Source organism: Macaca mulatta, chromosome 3 (genome assembly GCF_049350105.2).
Source record: "Macaca mulatta isolate MMU2019108-1 chromosome 3, T2T-MMU8v2.0, whole genome shotgun sequence".
Lineage (NCBI taxonomy): Eukaryota > Metazoa > Chordata > Mammalia > Primates > Cercopithecidae > Macaca > Macaca mulatta.
In genome coordinates, this window is record NC_133408.1 from 80,492,065 (window position 1) to 80,504,708 (window position 12,644).

Sequence of the window (12,644 nt, forward strand, 5' to 3'; positions counted from 1 at the left end):
CTATTAAGAATAAAGCTGGCGTGAAATTTCATGTATGCAACTACCATACAACTCAGCAACAACTTTTCTTCCTTCTTGGATAAATGCCCAGAGTGCACTTGCTGAGTGGTATGGTAATTGCATGTTTAGTTCTATAAGAAGTTGCCCAACTGTTTTTCAGAGTGGCTATAATGTTTTATATCTGTTACCTAACTGAACTAGAGTCCACTCCCCTGGCATGGGAAGACCAGTTATCCACACTGAGGTTTGTAGGCACCAAATAAGGAGCATCAGCCAGCTCACACTTAAGTCCTGACCTCCTTGATGCCTGTCAGCTAAGGGTTTTGTTTTGGTTTGTTTTTGTTTTTGTTTTTGTTTTGAGACAAAGTCTCGCTTTGTCACCCAGGGTGGAGTGCAGTGGCGCAATCTCAGCTAACTGCAGCCTCCGCCTCCCGGGTTCAAGCGATTCTCCTGCCTCAGCCTCCCAAGTAGCTGATACTACAGGCGCCCACCACCATGCGGTACTAATTTTTGTATTTTTAGTAGAGACGGGGTTTCACCATGTTGGACAGGCTGGTCTCGAACTCCTAACCTCAGGTGATCTGCCCGCCTCAGCCTCCCAAAGTGCTAGGATTACAAGCATGAGCCACCACACCCGGCCAGGTAAGGGATTTTTAAGGCAAGGGTGATTTCAGGAAAGCACACGCTACAGGCAAAATTTTAGATCAGTACATGGAGTTCACACATTGGTTTTGGCCTAAAGGATGGGCTATGAAATGGGGGCTTCCAGGTCACAGGTTAATTCAAAGATATTTTGATTTCCAACTGGCTAGGGAAGAGAAGCTTTGTTTTAAAATTTGGGGTCATGCCGGGCGCGGTGGCTCACGCCTGTAATCCCAGCACTTTGGGAGGCCGAGGTGGGCGGATCACAAGGTCAGGAGATCGAGACCACGGTGAAACCCCGTCTCTACTAAAAATACAAAAAATTAGCCGGGCGCGGTTGTGGGCGCCTGTAGTCCCAGCTACTCGGGAGGCTGAGGCAGGAGAATGGCGTGAACCCGGGAGGCGGAGCTTGCAGTGAGCCGAGATCGCGCCACTGCACTCCAGCCTGGGCGACAGAGCGAGACTCCATCTCAAAAAAAAAAAAAAAAAAAAAAAAATTTGGGGTCAGCAGAAAAGAATGTTACTTCTGGCTCATGGCTGTGACTTCCTCCAGATCCCTCAGGAAGAAATTTAGAATGAAGAATGATAGTCAGAGTTCAGTCCCCAGTTCCCCTTATCTGAGGTCTATGTGCTGGCAGATCCATTTGGTAGGGGTCTGGGTTCCTGAAAAACAACTCAGGAACATATGTGAAACTATTATCTTTAACTTCTATAGGGGAACCAAACATCCTGTGATTCTAGCTTCCTCGGCTATTGTTCTAAGCTACTATTACCTTCTTACTTATCAGGTTGCTTATGTACTTCTCAGGGCTAGCTACATGTCTAGAATTTCCCTTGAAGAAACTCAGGGTTTTCCTTTATTGCTATGCTTGAAGAGTGGGGGACCTGCAGGCCCCTAAGAGGGGTGTCCTTGCTCCATCTCACATTCTCAAAAGCAATTTATGAGAGATCCAGGTTCTTTGCATCCTCACCAGTATTTAATGTTGTCATTTTTAAAAATGTTAGGGATTCTGATAGATGTTCAGTGATGTCTCAATGTCTCATTGTGGTCTTAATTTGCCCTTACCGGTGGCTAATGATATTGAGCACTTTTTTTTTTTTTTCCTTTTAGATGGAGTCTCGCTCTGTCGCCCAGGCTGGAGTGCAGTGGCACGATCTTGGTTCACTGCAAGCTCTGCCTCCTGGGTTCATGTCATTCTCCTGCCTCAGCCTCCCAAGTAGCTGGGACTACAGGCACCTGCCACCATGCCCAGCTAATTTTGTGTATTTTTAATAGAGACGGGGTTTCACCGTGTTAGCCAGGATGGTCTCAATCTCCTGACCTCGTGATCCACCCACCTCGACCTCCCAAAGTGCTTGGATTACAGGCTTAAGCCACTGCACCTGGCCAGTGTTGAGCATCTTGTGATGCTTATTGACATCTGTGTATCTGCGTTGGTGAAATATTTGTTCGTGTCTTTTCCCCATTTTCTAATTGAATGGTTTGGGTTTTCTGTTGTTGTTGTTGTTATTCTTGTTGAGATTTGAGTGTTCTTTGTATATTCTAGATATCAGTCTTTTGTTGAATACACATTTGCAAATATTTTTTTCCCTGTTTTTAGCTTGTCGTTTTATCCTCTTCATGTATTTGAGCTGTTATAGAGCATTTTTAAAATTTTTCAATTTTTCTTTTGAGACAGAGTCTTGCTATGTTGCCCAGGTTGCAGTGCAGTGGTGTGATCTTGGCTCACTGCAACCTCTGCCTCCTGGGTTCAAGCTATTCTCCTGCCTCAGCCTCCAGAGTAGCTAGGAATACAGGTGTCCACCACCATGCCCAGCTACTTTTTATATTTTTAGTAGAATCAGGGTTTCACCATGTTGACCAGGCTGGTCTTAAACTCCTGACCTCAAGTGATCTTCCTGCCTCGGCCTCCCAAAGTGCTGGAATTACAGGCATGAGCCACCATTCCTGGCCTTAATTTTCAATTTAATTTTAATTTTTAATTCATATATTATCACTTTTGTGAATTATGCTTTTGTTGTCAAGACTGTCTTCTAGTCCTAGATCATGAAAATTTCATTTTATGTTTTTTTCTAAAAGTTTAATAGTTTTCTACTTTACAGTTAAGTTTATGATCTGTTTTTAGGTGTGATGGTTGGGTGAAGATTTTTTTTTTTTTTTTTTTTTTTTTTTTTTTTTTGCCTATGGATATCCAATTGCTCTAGGACCATTGATCGAAAAGGCTTTCCTTCTCCATTGAATTGCTTTGGCATTTTGTCAGAGTTTAGTTAAGCTTATTTGTGTGGGTCTGTTTCTGAGTTTTCTATTCTGTTCCAATCATGTATGTGTCTATCCCTCTTCTGTCAATATTGTACGTTTTTCATCACTGTACTAGACTTCAATATAGAGTAGAGTGATTTACCTGTTAGATTCTTCTTTGTTAAAATGTTAAGCTATTCCAAGGCTTGTCCCTTTCCATATACTTTTTTTTTTTCTTTTTTCTTTTTATTTTTTTGAGACGGGATCTTGCTCTGTCTCCCAGACTGGAGTACAGCAGTACAATCATGGCTCACTGCAGCCTTCACTTCCTGGGTTTAAGTAATCCCTCTGCTTCAGCCTCACGTGCAGCTGGGACCACAGGTGTGTGCCACCATGCCTAGCTAATTTTTTAATTTTTTATATGGACAGTATTTTACCATGTTTCTCAGACTGGTCTCAAACTCTTGGTCTCAGGTGATCCTCCGATCTCAGCCTCTCATAGTGCTGGGATTACAGGTGTGAGCCACTACACCTAGCTAGCATAAATTTTCGAAAACACACGTCTATGTCTGAAAAAAAATAAGATAAAACAAAACATACTGGGATTCTGACAGAGATTGTATTAAACCTATAGATCAATTTGGGTAGTGACTAAGGCTCTCTTTTTTTGACCAAGCTTGAGTCAGATTCCTCTGAGTCCCCTTTCTGACTAGAACCTGATCTGTCCTTAGTCCATAGTCTATGTCCACTTAGTTGAGTTTTAGCAATTATTCTGCTGAGTTAATTTAGCAAAAGTCTCCTATGCTTGGTATCTGATCAAATTTCTAATTATTTGCCCTAGATACCGTATCACTTTGCCTTGTCTTCAGCAAGTAGGTTGATTCAGTTTAGCTAGAATCCCCTTAGCCTAGATGTTTCCTCCTAGTAATTTTCTGTCTACTGACCCTGTACAGCTCCTTGGCTGTAAATTCCCACTTATCCTTGTATTAGGAATTGAACCCAGCTGTAATTACCTGATGTGTTAGTCCTAGCTGTTGCACAGACAAAACCAGTTCACTGAGACCACGGTATTGCAGTAAAGAAAGAGGTGAATTAGAGCAAGGCAACTGAGCAGAAGGACTGGGGTTATCACTCAAATCAGTCTGAAAACTCAGAGACGAGTTTTTATAGATAACTTGGTAGGCAGGGGGCTAGGGAATTGGTGATGCTGATTGAAAAACTGAGCCGGCCTCTGCGTGTGGGCTACATGCCAGGTGGAGCCTTGAGTCATGGCTCCAGATGAAGTCAGCTGGCTGCCAGAAGGCAAAAATCTGAAAACCATCTCAAAAAACCAATCTTAGGTTCTACAATAGTGATGTTATCTACAGGAGCAATTGGTGAAGTCACCAATCTTGTGACCTCTGGCCACATGACTCTTGAGAAGTAAAGAATTATAGAAACTGTGCCTACATTTTAGCAGAGTTCAGGTTCTTCCCATGATCCTAATCTCATGGACTTTCACCCGTTTTCAGTCCCTGAGCAAGGAGGGGCTTAGTTTTAGGGAAGTGCTATTATTATCCTTGTTTCCGACTTAAACTATAAACTAAATTCCTCCTGCGGTTAGCTTGGCCTATGTGCAGGAATGAGTGAAGACAGTCAGCCCTCGGGACTAGAAGCAAGATGTTGTCAGGTATATTAGGTTTCTCTCACTGTCATAATTTTTGCAAAGGTTCTTTCATGATCTCTCTCTCTCCCATCATAGTGGTGTAAAAACCCATCATAGTGGTTTATACAGTAAACAGTGCCTATATCTGTAGCTGTATACAGTTATACAGTGCCTATATCTGTAGCTGTATACAGTTATACAGTGCCTATATCTGTAGCTGTATACAGTTATACAGTGCCTATATCTGTAGCAAAAGTCCTGAATAAAGCCTCTCTACTATCTTTAATAAGCTTCGTGAATAATATTTTTTCTTTAACAGTAGAAATGACATGTGTACTATGTTGAGTCTTCTAATCCACACAGTATGTCTCTCTATATATATGTAAGTCTTTTAAAAACTTTTTCGTCAGCATTTTGTAATTTTCAACAGGCAGATCCTGTACATGTATTGTTAAGTGTATACCAAAGAAGTCCATTATCTTTAGAGTGAACATAAATGGCATTGTGTTTTAAATTTTCAATTCTTACATCTTCATTGTCATATATAGAAGAGTGATTTATTTGTATGTCTGGGTCTTTTAAACTGCAACATTACCGGACTCACTTATTAGTTCTAAGAGTGTTTTTGTAGATTCTTTGTGAATTCTTACATGGACAATTATCTCATTTACAAATACAGTCAGTTTTATTTCTTCCTTTCCCACCTGTGTGCCTTTTATTTTGTTTTTTTCCCTTGCTTCAGTGGCTAGGCCTTCCAATCCTATGTTGAATAAGAAGGGTGAGAGTGGACATCCTTGCTTTGTTTCCGGTCGTTGAAGGAAAGCAGCATTTCATCTTTCACTATTAAATATGTTAACTGTAGGGCTTTTTGTGGATGTTCTTTATCAAATTGAGGTAGTCCTTCTTGATTCCTAATTTGTTAAGAGATTTTGTCATACATAGATGCTGAATTTTGCCAAATGCTCTGTGTCAGTTTCTAGAATCATGTGATTTTTCTTCTTTAGCATATTTACATGGCAAACTGCACTAAACTAACTGATTTTTGAATGTTGAACCTCCTTGCAGACCTGTAATAGATTTCACTTGGTAATTGGATATAATTATTTTTACACATTCTTGAATTCTGTTTGCTAATATTTTGTTGAAGATTTTAAAATCTAAATTTATAAGAAATATTGGTCTGCAGCTTTCCTCCTCTATGCTGTGCTCATCTCATTTTGGCATCAAGATAATACTGGCCTCATGAAATAAGTTGAAAAGGGTTCTCTCCTCTTTAATTTCTAAAAGAAATTGTGTAAAATTGGCATTCATTCTTTACATATTTTGTTGAATTCCCCATTGAAACCATGTGGGAAACCTCCAGGTTGTGAGGAATTATGAATTCAGCTTTTAAAATAGGTATAGAACAATTCAAGCAGTCTATTTCATTTTGGTTGAGTTTTGGTAGTTTGTGCTTTTTGAAGAATTCATTTATTTCTTATAAATTGCTTAGTTTATGAAGGTAAAGTTGGTCCTACTGTTTTTTTCTACCATCTTTTTAATGACTGCAATGTCTGTTGTAGTATTCCCTATTTCATTATTGATATTGGTGTATGTATCCTCTTTCTTTTATTCTTATCAGTCTTGCTAGAGGTTTGTTGATTATATTGATTTTTTTTCAAGAACAAACTTTTGTTTCAGTGATTTCCTCTACTGTTTTTCTATTTTCAACTTTATTGATTTCTGCTCTGAGCTTTATTGTTTCCTTTTTTCTGCTTTCTCTGGGCTTATTTTGCTACTTTTGTATAGTTTTTTGAGGTGACAACCTAGGATATTGATTTGAAGCCTGTCTTCAATTCTAATGTGGGCATAGATTTTCCTCTCAGCATTGCTTTAGCTGCATCCCACAAATTTTGATGTAGAGTTATTCCTCAATTAGCACTGGAGATACATTCTGAGAAATGCACTATTAGACAATTAGATGATTTCCTCATTGTAAAACAGCATAGAGCGTACTTCTACAAACCTAGATGGTATACCTAACATATCTGGGCTGGGTTATATGGTATATCCTATTGTTCCTAGGCTACAATCCTGTACAGCATAGTACTATGCTGAATAGCACAGTCAATTATAACACAATGGTATTAGTGTATCTAAACATGTAAAAACACTGAAAATGTAATTAAAAATACAGTATTGTAGCCTTATAGGACCACAGTTGTATATGAGCTCTGTCATTGACAGAAACATTATTATGTGGTACATGATCGTTTTGTATTTTCATATGTCATAAGTGAAGTGAGTTTCTTATAAATAGCATATAGTTGGGTTGTAGTTTTCTGGGTTTTTGTGTTTTTTATGTTTGTTTGTTTGTTTGTTTGTTTGTTTTTTGAGATAGAGTCTCACTCTGCTGCTCAGGCTGGAGTGCAGTGGCGCAATCTCAGCTCACTGCAAGCTCCGCCCCCTGGGTTCACACCATTCTCCTGCCTCAGCCTCCCAAGTAGCTGGGACTACAGGCACCCACCACCACACCCGGCTAATTTTTTTGTATTTTTAGTTGAGACGGGGTTTCACCATGTTATACAGGATGGTCTCCATCTCCTGACCTTGTGATCTGCCTACCTCGGCCTCCCAAAGCACTGGGATTACAGGCGTGAACTACTGTGCCCAGCCAATTTTCTGTTTTTTTAATCCACTCTGCAAATCTCTCTTTTTTGATCCATGTATCTAGACCACTTATATTTAAGATAATTGTTGATATGTTAGTGATTAATCTGCCATTTCATTGCTCATGCTCTGTTTGCTTCAACTGTTTCTCATTCCTTTGTCTCTCTTTTTTACTCTCACATACCAGAATTGCTAAAATCAAAACAAAACAAAACAACCCAAGCAAACAAAAACTGAAAAGACCTAGTGATGGAAGGCTATGGTGCTCCTGGAAACACTCCAGAGCCACTGGCAGCCCAAACTTTCCCAAGGTGAGGCACACAGTTTTATAAAGTAGATGATGCCCATAACATTTTCTGAATATCTATCTTGCCTTGTCTCATGTTACTCTCACCAGTGCCATCTAGTTGCCTGAGTATCTCTCCATGAGGGAGTGGAATCCCAGGCCTGTCTGGAAGGGAGACTGCATCTCTGGCTATGTCTGGTTGGTGAGACTTCCCATCGACTGTGTTGCTCAACTAACTGGATGTTTTTTTAACAAAGGTTTTATGGTTTTGTTTTTCATGTTTTGTTTTTTTTTACTTTTTAAATTTAGAAAATAACACATATAGAGGAGAACCTAAATCACACATGTATAACATGACAAATTGTTGTAAAATATACCCTCTTGTTTTAACAACCAAGGTCCAAAACCGAAATAGTGTAGCTCCAGTACCCTGACACACTCCTTCCTATCGAGCCCTATTCATCCTCATGTTCAGGCAATCACAGTCCTGACTTTCTAAAACTCACTTCTTGATTTTCTTTACAGTTTACCTCTTTATTATAAATCCTAGACAATATGCTTTAGTTTTGCTTTTTCACTTAAGAAAATGAAATCATACAGTACTTGTTTGTGTCTGTCTTCTCTCCTCCGACATTATATATGTTATTGTACATATTGGTTGTTATTCATTTCTGTTTTGTGTATGATGAACATTATTTCATTATATAAATATGCCATTATTTCTTATCCATTCTGCTGTTGTTTTCAGCTATCAGCTATGGTCAAGAAAACTTTTGAAATATTTTAAATTTTGAAAATTTTCGAAAACATTTTTGAAAAAGTTTTGAAATCCTAGGATTATTGTTGGGTCATGAGATATGGCTATTGTCAATTTTACTGGATAATATCTATTTCTAGGATTATTGTTGGGTCATGAGATATGGCTATTGTCAATTTTACTGGATAGTATCTATTTCTTAACATGGTCAAACCATCGGATACTCCTACTAGCAATATAAGGGAGTTGCTGTTCATCCAAGTCAAAGCTCAGTTTTGTGAGCTTTGACGGTCAGTTCATATGTCAACTTAGCCAGGCCACCTATTCTAGTCCACAGTTATTCAGTCAAACACTAATCTAGGTGTTTCTGTGAGGTATTTTGTAGATGTGATTAAGGTCCATAATCAGTTGACTTTTAGTAAGGGAGATTATTCTAGATAATCTTGATGGGCCTGATTCTATCCATTGAAACAGTTTAACAGCAGAATTGAGATTCCTCTGAAGAAGCAAAAAGTCCTGTGGACAGCAGCTTTAGTTTGCACCAGAGAGTTCCTATCTACCCTTCCTGATCATCTGCCTTATGAAATTCAGACTTGCCCAGCCACCTCAACAAAGGTGCTAGCTAATTCATGTATGTGGGGGGTGGGGGAGTGTATACACACCCCACACACATACATACATATAGGTACACACAAACACACACACATTATTTAATTCCCTAGTGGAACCCTGATTGATACTATGTGCTGTCCAAATACACCAGTATACAAAGGAAAATAAATGTAGGGGTGTAGGGGTTATTATTATCAGAGTCACATATGGTAGCTAACAGTGCTAATTTTTGCCTGTCTCTGTCTCTCTCTCTCTCTCTCTCGATCTCTCTCTCTCTCTCACACACACACACACACACACACGCACACGCACACACACTCCACTTCCTCAGCAGTTACCAGCCTTCTTTGAGTCCTGTGCCAATGCTGGGAGGGCACCAAGCCCCATGGCACATACAGTTTTGTTCCTGGACCCCTGCTGGTGCACAAATATATTAATATATTTAGCTTTTTTTTTTTTTTGGAGACAAATCTCACTCTGTCACCCAATCTCAGCTCACTGCAACATCCGCCTCCTAGGTTCAAGCGATTCTTCTAGGTCTCCCAAAATGCTGGGATTACAGGCGTGAGCCATGGTGCCCAGCCCTATTTAGCTTTTTTGAGCTTTGAATGAGGTATGATTTGGAGGGAACAAAATAAAATAGAACGAGGTGCGGTGCCTCACGCCCGTAATCCCAGCACTTTGGGAAGCCAAGGTGGGCGGATCACTTGAGGTCAGGAATTCAAGACCAGCCTGGCCAACGCGGTGAAACCCTGTCTTTACTATAAATACAAAAATCAGCCAGGCGTGGTGGCCCATGCCTGTAGTCCCAGCTCCTCAGGAGGCTGAGGCAGGAGAATCGCTTGAACCCAGAGGGCGGAGGTTGCAGTGAGCCGAGATGGCGTCACTGCACTCCAGTCTGGTCAACGGAGTTAGACTGTGTCCCAAAAAATTAAAATAAAATAAAATAAAATAAAATAGGAAAAAGTGGAAATGATAGCTACAGTGAAGGATATGTTGGTAAGTACAGTGATTTAACTATACTTCCTGCTTTTTACATGTATGAGTGCATGCCTTTCTACTGCACATTGTACACCTATTTACATGTGATATATACGGTGTAATATGTAATATACACTGTGTAATATACGATAATATACACTGTGTAATATATAATATATTATACACTGTGTATATGTAACGTAACATGTAATATACACTGGGTAATATACAGCTATGTAATATACACTGTGCATTGTAATATACACCGTGCATTGTAATATACATTGTGCATTGTATGCTATGTAATATACACTGCGCATTGCCAAGCAGTTTGGACATTTATTCTTTTCTGCTTATTTCTCCTCTGTTGCCTTCTGTGTCCCACACCACCTCACCCTGTGGCAGATGACTGTCCAAAGCAGATCTATCTCAAAAGAAATGCTGGTGTGAGCTTTCCCTTGCACAACCTTGAGATATCAGAAAGCCTTTCTAGGTAACACCCTAAGTGGAGAGCTTGGTGTCCTTGTCCTGTAAACTACTTCAACTCCAGATCTGAGTGAGTGGAAAGAATAAGTGTTTTATACTCCACTGGCAAAGCACAAACACTGCACCAAATGAAAATAGAATTATTTAAGTAAGGGTTTTTTAAAAAGTGGCATCCAATTTGCATGTATCATGTGGGGTAATGCAAAGGCTGGAACGCAGTCAAACAAGAAACGAAAGAGCGTAAAGTCCAGAGGTGGACAGACATCTGTCTGACACATGCTATGTGATAGTAGGGAAGTCACTTAACCTCTCTGAGTTTCTGTAACTCAACAGACCTCCAACGTTTTTGTCTCAGGACCCCTTTACACTCTTAAAAATCACTGAAGACTTCAAAGAAATGGGTATGTAGGTATTTAGCTATTGATATTTATTATATGAGATATTAAAACTAATATATCTAGCCTATTTACTTATTAATTTATTTTAAAGTAACAATAATTAACCCATTACATTAGTATAAATAACATTTATATGAAACAGAACTATATCTTTACAAATCAAAAAACATGTGAGGAGTGGCATAATTCTACATTTTTACAAATTCTTTCACTATCCAGCTTAATAGAGACAGTTGAATTCTCAGGTCTGCTTCTGCATTTAATCTGAAATAGAATCATATGTCATATAGTACAGTAAACACTGCCGAATATAGGGAGAAAATAAGAGAAAAAGATAAATACAGTTTTTAAATTATTATGAAAATAGTTCTGACCTAGCAGAGTCCTGAACAGGTCTTGGGTATTCCCAAGCACCCCTGGGAACATGCTCTGAGAACCGCTGTTTTCTCTAAAAAGTGGATCTGAATCCTGTTTTCCCTTGAAGGGCTGCAGGTAGCTCACACTCCAGATGGCACCTGGTGTCTCACGATTGCTGTCATGTACAGATTAAGCTCTCACCAGGGGATTTAGACTGGGATGGCAGAGACCCAAGTGTCAGGTTTCATGAATTTTGACTCCCTTTTCTCAGAACTGGAAGAAGACCTAGCAATGCTGTTGTCCTTCCCACTTGACTGAGAGATGAGGAGCTTGCAACTGTAGCCTGGCACCACATAACTGATGACACGTCTTCTCAGGGTCCATGCTGAGTATTACTTGTGTATGGTGTGAAGTGTGCATCTAATTTTCTCTTTTTTTCCTTTTATCTATCCAAATGGCTGTATACTTGTCCCATGTATTAAAAACTTTATTTTCTTGGTCGATATGCGATGCCACTTTTATTATACACGTATTTATCTATGCCTGTAGTTGTGTTATTTTCTCATCTTTTCCACTGGCCTGTTTGTCATTCATGTGCCAGAACCACACTGTTTTATTATGAAGGCTTTTTGGTATGTTTTACTTTTCAGTAGGCCTAGTCTCCCTTGTAGATTTTCCGTTTTAACTGTTTTCATTCTATTCTTGCATATTTTCTTTTCTGTAGGGCCTTTTTTTTTTTTTTTTTTTTTGACACGGAGTCTCACTCTGTCGCCCAGGCTAGAGTGCAATGGCACTATCTCTGCTCACTGCAACCTCCACCTTCCAGGTTCAAGCGATTCTCCTGCTTCAGCCTCCTGAGTAGCTGGGATTACAGGCGTCTGCCACTATGCCTGGCTAATTTTTGTATTTTTAGTAGAGGCGGGGTTTCACCATATTAATCAGGCTGGTCTCAAACTCCTGACCTCAGGTGATCCGCCAGCCTTGGCCTCCCAAAGTGCTGGGATTATAGGCGTGAGCCACTGAGCCTGGCCTCTATAGGGGTTTTAGTATTGCCTTTAAAAGGGTTATTCATATTTTTATTGGGATTGTATTAAATTTATAAATGAACTGGCATCCTTATAATATTGCTATCCTGGCTAAAGCAAGGGATGTCTAGTTCAAGACTTTTGTGTCTTCAGGAGTGTTTTAAATTTTTTTCTCATATAGATTTTCTTGTTGATAAATTTATTCCCAAATATTTATTCTTCTTTTTTGTTACTGTAAATGGAATTTTCTCTACCATTTTATCATCTAAATGGCCATTGTTTGTGTATACATAATGTGCATTATGTTGCATACCATAAATATATATGATTTTATTTGTCAATTAAAAAACATATTGCAGATTTCTGCATATTAATCATATATGCCAATAATACTGGTTTGTCTTACAGTCTGGGTTAGTTTTGTTATTTCTGTTTTAGGGTTTTCCAGATACACTCTCTGTGTTATAATTTTTAAAAGATACTTGGGTTTTGTCTTTGGTTTTTGGCACACAACTCCTAAAACCTGTGGAATCTCCAGAGTGAAAAAGAGTGTCGTTTATACGATGA